The 8,160-nt window shown below is 46.6% G+C and overlaps 1 long non-coding RNA gene across 1 annotated transcript; it reads right to left on the minus strand.

Annotated features, from left to right (window-relative positions):
• Positions 1-5,875: 5,875 nt before the first annotated feature.
• On the minus strand, positions 5,876-7,708 carry LOC120394873. Its single transcript, XR_005592419.1, has 2 exons — positions 7,389-7,708; positions 5,876-5,985 (listed from the first exon to the last, which is right to left on the minus strand). It is a non-coding gene; the product is annotated as an uncharacterized LOC120394873 (long non-coding RNA).
• Positions 7,709-8,160: the final 452 nt, after the last annotated feature.

Here is an 8,160-nt window from a genome sequence, read left to right on the forward strand (position 1 = left end):
GGAGTAATGGTCTCAAGTTGCAGAGGGGGAGGTTTGGGTTGGACATTAGGAAAAACTTTTTCACTAGTAGGGTGGTGAAGAAATGGAATGGGCTACCTAGGGAGGTGGTGGAATCTCGTTCCTTAGAGGTTTTTAAGGTCAGGCTTGACAAAGCCCTGGCTGGGATGATTTAGTTGGGTTTAGTCCTGCTTTGAGCAGGGGGTTGGACTAGATACCTCCTGAGGTCCCTTCCAACTCTGAGATTCTATGATTCTATTCTATGTGTGGAGGAGCATGTGGTTTGGACAGAGACATCCCTTAGGGGCGGATCTATTAATGGAGATTCTCTATGTCCTAGTAAGGAGGTGGCTAAGGAGAGGATGGAAGATGATAAAATACAGGTAGGCTCTGATGAGAAACAGTCAAATAAAAAAGAGTCCCATTCAATTACATCATGTAATGGCAGAGAGCTAAAAAGTGACAAGTTTTTAAAGTGCTCATATACCAATGCTAGAAGTCTAAACAATAAGATAGGTGAACTAGAGTATGTTGTATTACATGAGGGTATGGATATAATAGGCATCACAGTAACTTGGTGGAATGAGCATAATCAACGCGACACAGTAATACCAAGTTACAAAATATATCGGAAGGACAGAACAGGAAATGCTGGTGAGGGTGTGGCAATAGAAAGCGTTAAGTCAAATGAAGTAAAAATCTTAAATGAACCAAACTGTCTGATGGAATCTCTATGGATAGTAATTCCATGAGCAAATAATAATATAGCAGTAGGGATATACAACCGACCACCTGACCAGGATGGTGATAGTGACTGTGAAATGCTCAGGAGATTAGAGCGCCTATAACAATCAAAAAGTCAGTAATAATGGGGGATTTCAACTAGCCCCATATTGACTGGGCACATGTCACCTCAGGACGGGATGCAGAGATAAAGTTTCTTGACACCTTAAATGACTGTTTCTTGGAGCACCTAGTCCTGGAACCCACAAGAGAAGAGGCAATTCTTGATTTAGTCCTAAGTGGAGCACAGGATCTGGTCCAAGAGGTGAATATAGCTGAACCCCTGGTAACAGCGACCATAGTATAATTAAATTTAACATCTCCGGGTGGGGGGAACGCCACAGCAGCCCACCACAGGAGCATTTAATTTCAGCTAGGGACCTACACAAAAATGAGGAAGTTAGTTAAAGAGAAATTAAAAGGTACAGTGCTGAAACTGGAATCACTACAAGCTGCATGGAAACTTTTTAAAGACACTTGAATAGAGGCTCAATTTAAATGCACACCTCAAATTAAAAAATATACTAAGAGAACCAAAAAATTACCACCATGGCTAACAAGAAAGTGAAAGAACCAGTGAGAGGCAAAAGGGCTCCTATAAAAGGTGGAAGTTTTGGCGAGCGGGTGCAGGGGAGGGAAAGGGCAAAGGCAGGTTAAAGGAGCATTTGTTGGACTTTCACACCACAAGGGGAGAAACTGAGGCAAAGGACACTGCCCAGTATACTCTGGGGTAGGAGTTTTCTCATGGTTAAGGCTATAATTATGTCATGGAGGTCACGGACATGAAGCCTTTCCTCCAATTAGCTCTGTCCCCAATAATCCCCACCCCACAACTGACCAGGGGCAAGGAGATCCCTAGCCTGATGGGGAGGAAGGCCATGGAGCGCCCCACATGTGCACTGGGCCCTACCTGGAGAGGCTCCGATGCCCAGGCCTGCGGGGCTTGGCCATGATGCTGATCTTCTTGATGCCGTGGAAGGGGGCAGCATGGGGCACAGTGGTGTGGACAGGAAGGCCGTCTCCACCACCATGCATCTCTGGCTCCCTATCTTCAAAGCCCAGAGGCTGGTGTAGGACTCCTTGGTCTCCAGGCTCTATGCCGCTAGGGGCCCATGGGCCACATTCATGGCTGTGCTGGCAGCAATCTCCGGCTTCTGCTGCACCTGGATCACCATGACCAGGAGTGGGGTGGGTCAGAGATGGAGGTGACTGTTCTACTCTACTCAGCGCAGGAGAACCGTGTCCAGGTTTGGGTGCTGCACTTCAAGAAGTGGTGGTGGGAGAGGCTGGCCGCCCTGAGTGTGCACCTGTGGATTGGTTGGGATTGTAGTCGGGCAGGAGCCTCCTGTTACTTGCCCAAGCGCAGCCACGCTCAATTTTTGCAGAGCAAGCCTGAGTATGTCTCCTTGAGCTAGAAGTTTCCCCTAGGCATACACTACATTGGTGTAACGTGCAATTTCCTCTGCTCCCTCCAGTGCTCACGTTGCACCAACTGAGCCTCAATCCAGATTCTCTGAAACACCCTGAGATTTACTGAGCCAGATTCCTGAGGCTGGCTGAAATGGGCTCATCTGAGATGGGCTCAGTATGAGACTAGAGCGTGGAGGGGTCCCAGATGGCTTTTCACCACTTTCACAGCTACTGAATCCTAGGGAATAACTATGGATCAGTCTGGTTAAATCTATTTCTGAGGTGTTCACCCATATATGCTGAGCTAATATATTACATGATCAATAGGTATGATTCAAATCACCTATATTAATATGGATAGTATGTGCTTAACACGTTAGGATATAGATATTCAAGCCTGTCTGCAAAGGCCTATACTTTAAGAATTTAGGTGTATTCATCTCACTTAGCTACTTACAGAGGTAAAAAAGAAAGACAATGATTTTGATTCTATCTGTGTAAGGGCCTTCTCTCACTGGGACAGTCTGAGGCCCTGTTTAGTCATATGGAAATAAGGCAATCGGGGGCTGTTAGGAAGGTGATCCGATCCATCACCTCCAGAGAAAGGGAAGAGCCTAGAAGATATGAAAGAAAATTTAATTTGATAGTTTTCTGCCTGGAAAGAACTTGTTTCTTAATAGACACAGCTGGGAAACCCTTCCGTCTGTATAGATGTAGTTGTGAAATCCTCACTTCTGTATTGTTTTGTATGTTTATTTGCATGGTCTCTGGTTCTGTGATTGTTTCTGTCTGCTGTATAATTAATTTGGCTGGGTGTAAACTAATTAAAGTGGTGGGATATAATTGGTTAGCTAATCATGTTACAGTATGTTAGGATTGGTTAGGTAAATTTTAGTAGAATGATTGGTTAAGGTATAGCTGTGAATATGGGCAAACAGGAAGTAAGTTGGGATTCAAAAATAAGGAAAAGGAACTTGAATTTAAGCTTGCTGGAAGTTCACCCCGATAAACGTTGAATTGTTTGCACCTTTGGACTTTGGGTATTGTTGCTCTCTGTTCATGCGAGAAGGACCAGGGAAGTGGTAGAGTGAAGGAATAAACCCTCTAACAACACATATAACATTCCATTGTCTATACACCTCTAGCAGTTACATGGCCTGGAATGGTGGCCTGTATCTTCCTATAGTTGTATTCACCTATGCTAAGTATCCCATAACACCTTGCATTAGCCAGGACAACTGTCGGGATCAGCACATGGGAGTGTTCTACTGTAGTAACAGGCGGGGAGTTACTCTCATTGGAATGTCCGAAAGATAAGGACAATATATACGGGACAAGCCTAGGAGGTGCATCTTGGTACCTGGAATTCCTGAGTCCAGAACAAAGAACTAAGGGGTACCATGTGGTACCAGGAAAAACAAGGTCAGATTAGCCTCAGAGGGTGCATACAGTACCTCTTTCCTTGTAAACAGGTTGGGTATAAAAGGACAGCTTTAGGGATCTGACTCTGACACCAGCTTCTTTGTAAGGTGAATTCAGCACTACTGCAGGAGATATTCCCGGAGATTAGAGTTGTTTTGAACCTTTGTTCCTGTAATATGCTGTTACTAAGTATTAGCAATAAACCAGACCGTTATTGGTTATTTGGTGTCTTGGGCATATTGCATAACGAACCAAAGTGTGGTCAAGCAATTGACCATACAGTTTACCAACAGAAAGGAAATCCAGAATCTTCAGAACTGGAAAGGTTTCAGAGTGGTAGCCATGTTAGTTTGTATCAGCAAAAAATAACTAGGAGTCCTTGTGGCAGCTTAGAGACTAACAAATTGATTTGGGCATAAGCTGTGGGCTAGAACCCACTTCACCAAATGCATGGAGTGGAAAATACAGTAGCAGGTATAAATACACAACATATGAAAAGATGGGAGTTGCCTTACCAAGTGGGAGGCCAGTCAATTCAATTAACAATAGGACACCAAGGAGGAAAATCACTTTGTAGTGGTAATAAGAGTGGCCCATTTCAAACAGTTGACAAGAAGGTGTGAGTAACAGTAGGGGCAAATTAGTATGAGGGAAATTAGGTTTTGTAATGACCCAACCACTCCCAGTCTTTATTCAGGCCTAATTTGATGGTGTCCAGTTTGCAAATTAATTCTAGTTTTGCAGTTTCACGTTGGAGTCTGTTTTTGAAGTTTTTTGTTGTTGTTGAAGAATTGCCACTTTTAGGGCTGTTATTGAGTGACCAGGGAGATTGAAGTGTTCTCCTATTGGTTTTTGAATGTTATAATTCCTGATGTCAGATTTGTGTCCATTTAGTCTTTTGCATAGAGACTGTCCAGTTGGGCCAATGTATATGGCCTGAATAAAGACTGGGAAGCAGATATTAACGAGTGTCTGGGGCTCAGTGGAGTAAACTGCAGACCCAAAACCACCTGCACCAGTGTGACTGGGAATTACTCCTGCAGCTGCATTGATGGATGTGAGTCCAGGACTGGGAAAGCCAGGTCTCAGTGAGTGAGAACAGCTGCCAGGGTGAGCTCTCCCCTTGCTGCCACTACTCCCTGCTCAATCCCCCACACCCCTGGGCTCATTCCAGGCCTGGTGCTGCACCAGAGGCTGCTGCCGGCTGCAGCAAAGGCACCCGATCCGCTCACCGGGGCTGTGATCAGCCGTGACCCTCAATTGCTGCCCCAGCGCGTGGGGGCCAGGATCTCCCCTGGCTCGGTGTTTGGATTGGGAATAAACCCCTAGGTTTGCAGAGAAGCACCAGGGAGATGGGTGGGGCCCTCGCTGTCCCCAGCACACGGCATCCGGGCTGCTAGGGCCCCCTGGAGCCTGGGAAGGAGCCTCATATATGGTCCATAGACACAGCACAGGCAGAGAAGTTACTACAGCACAGTGCGCCTGCCCCATGGACAAAGAGCTGTCAGGGACGGTCGAAGTATAGTGCTGGATGGGATGATAGTTCTAGGACCCTTCCAGCCCTACATTTCTAGGCCTCTCTGCATTGTGGAGTTGAACTGGTGAGCCCCTCAGTGAACTGCCCCATCAGCCTTCACCCAGCTCTAGTCCAATGTGAATTATTAACAAAATGAGCTGGTCCCCAATATGGAGACACCACAAGACCAGTGAGCACAGCAGGACATACCCTGTCAGAGATACCCAATGACAGTCGTTCCCTTGTAGTGCAGTGGGGAAGCTAGGGAATCCAATGGTTCCTCTCCGCTAAAGTCTTGCAGTACACAAACAGGGACTTGGCTTAGAAAAGCAGAGATGCCTTCCTCACACACTATCTCAGGCACCGAGCCTAAGGCTGTAAGTAAACAGACGCTGTTCACAGATAGCCTTCTGACCCAGAAACAGGCTAGACAGGAGGGAGGATAACTCGCCAGAACACAGTCCATCGCACTTACTACCCAGAATTCATCAGCAACACTGAATGCCCAGAGAAACAAAGATGAGAATATAATTAAGAACCAGACCCCAGGTCACTAACTACAGGGATTAGATTTAGCTTTGTGGGGACTGCGGAAGAGTGGTAAGAGACCCTAGAGAGGTGCTGAGCTGGAGGTCTTCGTCCAGCTCCATGGAGAAAGGGTAAGGGAGGAAGCCCCCGCATCGTGGTTACAGTGGACATTGAGGAAGCCCCAATTTCTCTGAAAGACAAAATCAGGCCTCTGAGCAATTGAAACAGATACTTCAAACAGTTTAGTAGGAAATATGTACACAGTATATACAAAATCTGCAGCTGGGTTATTTACAGACGACCTTGTTTGTGAGATACATGGCCAGCACCTGAAAAAGAAATGTGAAGAGTCATCAGTATTTGTCCAGTGTCCCTTAATACACATAAACAGAGTGCAGAATACTAGGGAATAACTATACGAGAACATGGACTGGGAATAAGCTGCTGGATATGGTATAGAAAACAATCACCAAAACAGGAAACACTACAAGATTAGGGGAACCCATATTACTTAATAGAGTCACTTTTGAATTAGCAGAATGTGTCAATTCAACAGGGGTCTCTATTGGTTTCCTTCCAATATTCAACTGTTACAGGAACATTGTCTCCCCATTGAGAACTATAAGCAATAACACCCCAGACTCCCTCTGCCTTTCGCCCTCCTCTGCAAACTGCTGCCTGGTGAATCCTCACAAGCCCTGCACCCAAGGGGACAGTAAACTGGAGAATGAGGTGGTGATGGAGACTAGAAACCTGACCATTCAGTGACCTTTTGATAGGAGGTGAAGGATCATAGTAGCTAACTTTGGAGGATGAGTTATATCTGCTGAGCCCCTTCTCTGAAGGGCAGAGCATCCTTATCTCCCAATAACATCAGTGGGAGTTTGAGAACACTCAGCAACTCATAGGCTTGGGCAAGACAAATACAAAGGCCTTGGGTGACTAAAGTTAAGCACTAAAATCTGCAGGTAGAAGCCTAAATACTCATTATAGCCACCTGCAGAGGTGCTGATTAGGCACTTAAATCTCTATCAGCTTTATGGTGTTTCAAATAGATATTTGAAAACAAGGGGACTGATGTTTAAAGGCATACTTGGCCTTTTGTTGCCATCAGACAACTTTATGCCAGGTGAGTGGGTTTTCCAAACCCGGATACCTGAACTCAGACTCCTAACAACCACGGGTAGGTGCATCAATAGGGGTGGGGTTAGTTGTAAAGTCACCCTTTTGCTGCCCTACGTTGCAGTGGAGCAGGGCAAAGTAGCCATAAAGCTGCCCTAAGAAGCAGCTAGGAATTCCCCAGCATGTGCAAATCCCTAACACCCAGAGAACCAGCATAGAGAGTGTACAGTCAGTGTAGCTGGCTGTATGTCACCAACTCCTAGCTTCCCACCCAAGTATATGGGGGGTGAGCTGGGAACAGAAGCTGGCACACACAGTGTGCGTTGTGCTACAGCTATCTCCAGTGCAGCAATGGCTGTTACAAGACAGCATAATTTAGAACAACCCAGAGCCTAGAGCTCAGCTGTATTTGTGGATCTGGGCCAGTACTTGGCTGTTACTATAGTAATGACCCCTGAGCAAGCAGTATAATGTACATGCTTCTCACCGAGCTTGTCCAGAGGCTGCATGTCCATCAGAATGACTAGATGTCCTGATGTGTAATAAAAACGCTTGAGTAATAAAAATCAACCCAGGCTACTTTACAGGGCCTGATCCTTCTCTCACTTACAGCATCTGAGCAGTAGGACAACGGCGAATACTGCCCAGTAGTATAGTTGCCTCTGTCGTGTTCCAATTTTGGGTAGCGGGAGCGAGGAGTATAAGGGCCCTATTGTCAATCAAAACTTAACCCCATCCCTTGACCCAATAAGCCCTGCCCACCGGTCATCAGAAGCCCTACCCCATGGGGGTATTACTTCTGGGGGCGAGGCAGACACATGACCGGAAGCAAGGTGTGTCATGTGACCCCTCTAAGAACTCCTTCCACTATACCAATCAGGATAGGTTTTGCCCCGATAGGAACGCCCTGAGAGAAGATTTAACCAGCCAGGGGGAGTTCCGGGTTTGTGTGACCCTCTAAGAACTCCTCTCACTGCCTTCTACCAATCGGGAGGGGCTTCAGCCACTAGAGACCACCCTGAGAGGAGATTAGACCAATTGAGGGGAATTCTGGGGCTGGGTGACCATCCAGAAGTGGTTCGTGTGACCCCTCTAGGAACTCCTCCCACCACCCTCTACCAGTCGCGATAGGTTTTGGCTGCAGAGGACTGCCCCGAAAGGAGATTTGACCAAAACAGAGCAGGTTCTGGGATGGGGTGACCACCCAGAAGAGGGCTGTGTGACCCTCTAAGAACTCCTCCCAATGCCCTCTGCTAATCAGAGTGCAGCACCATCACCCCACAAGTCCCAAAGCTGGACAGAGGAGGCAATCTCTACCAAGAAGACATGTTTCAGAAATTGTGGAAAGGCTGAGAGGAAACATGGACTCCTTTACCACCCCG

Source organism: Mauremys reevesii, unplaced genomic scaffold (genome assembly GCF_016161935.1).
Source record: "Mauremys reevesii isolate NIE-2019 unplaced genomic scaffold, ASM1616193v1 Contig81, whole genome shotgun sequence".
In the NCBI taxonomy this organism is placed as follows: domain Eukaryota; kingdom Metazoa; phylum Chordata; order Testudines; family Geoemydidae; genus Mauremys; species Mauremys reevesii.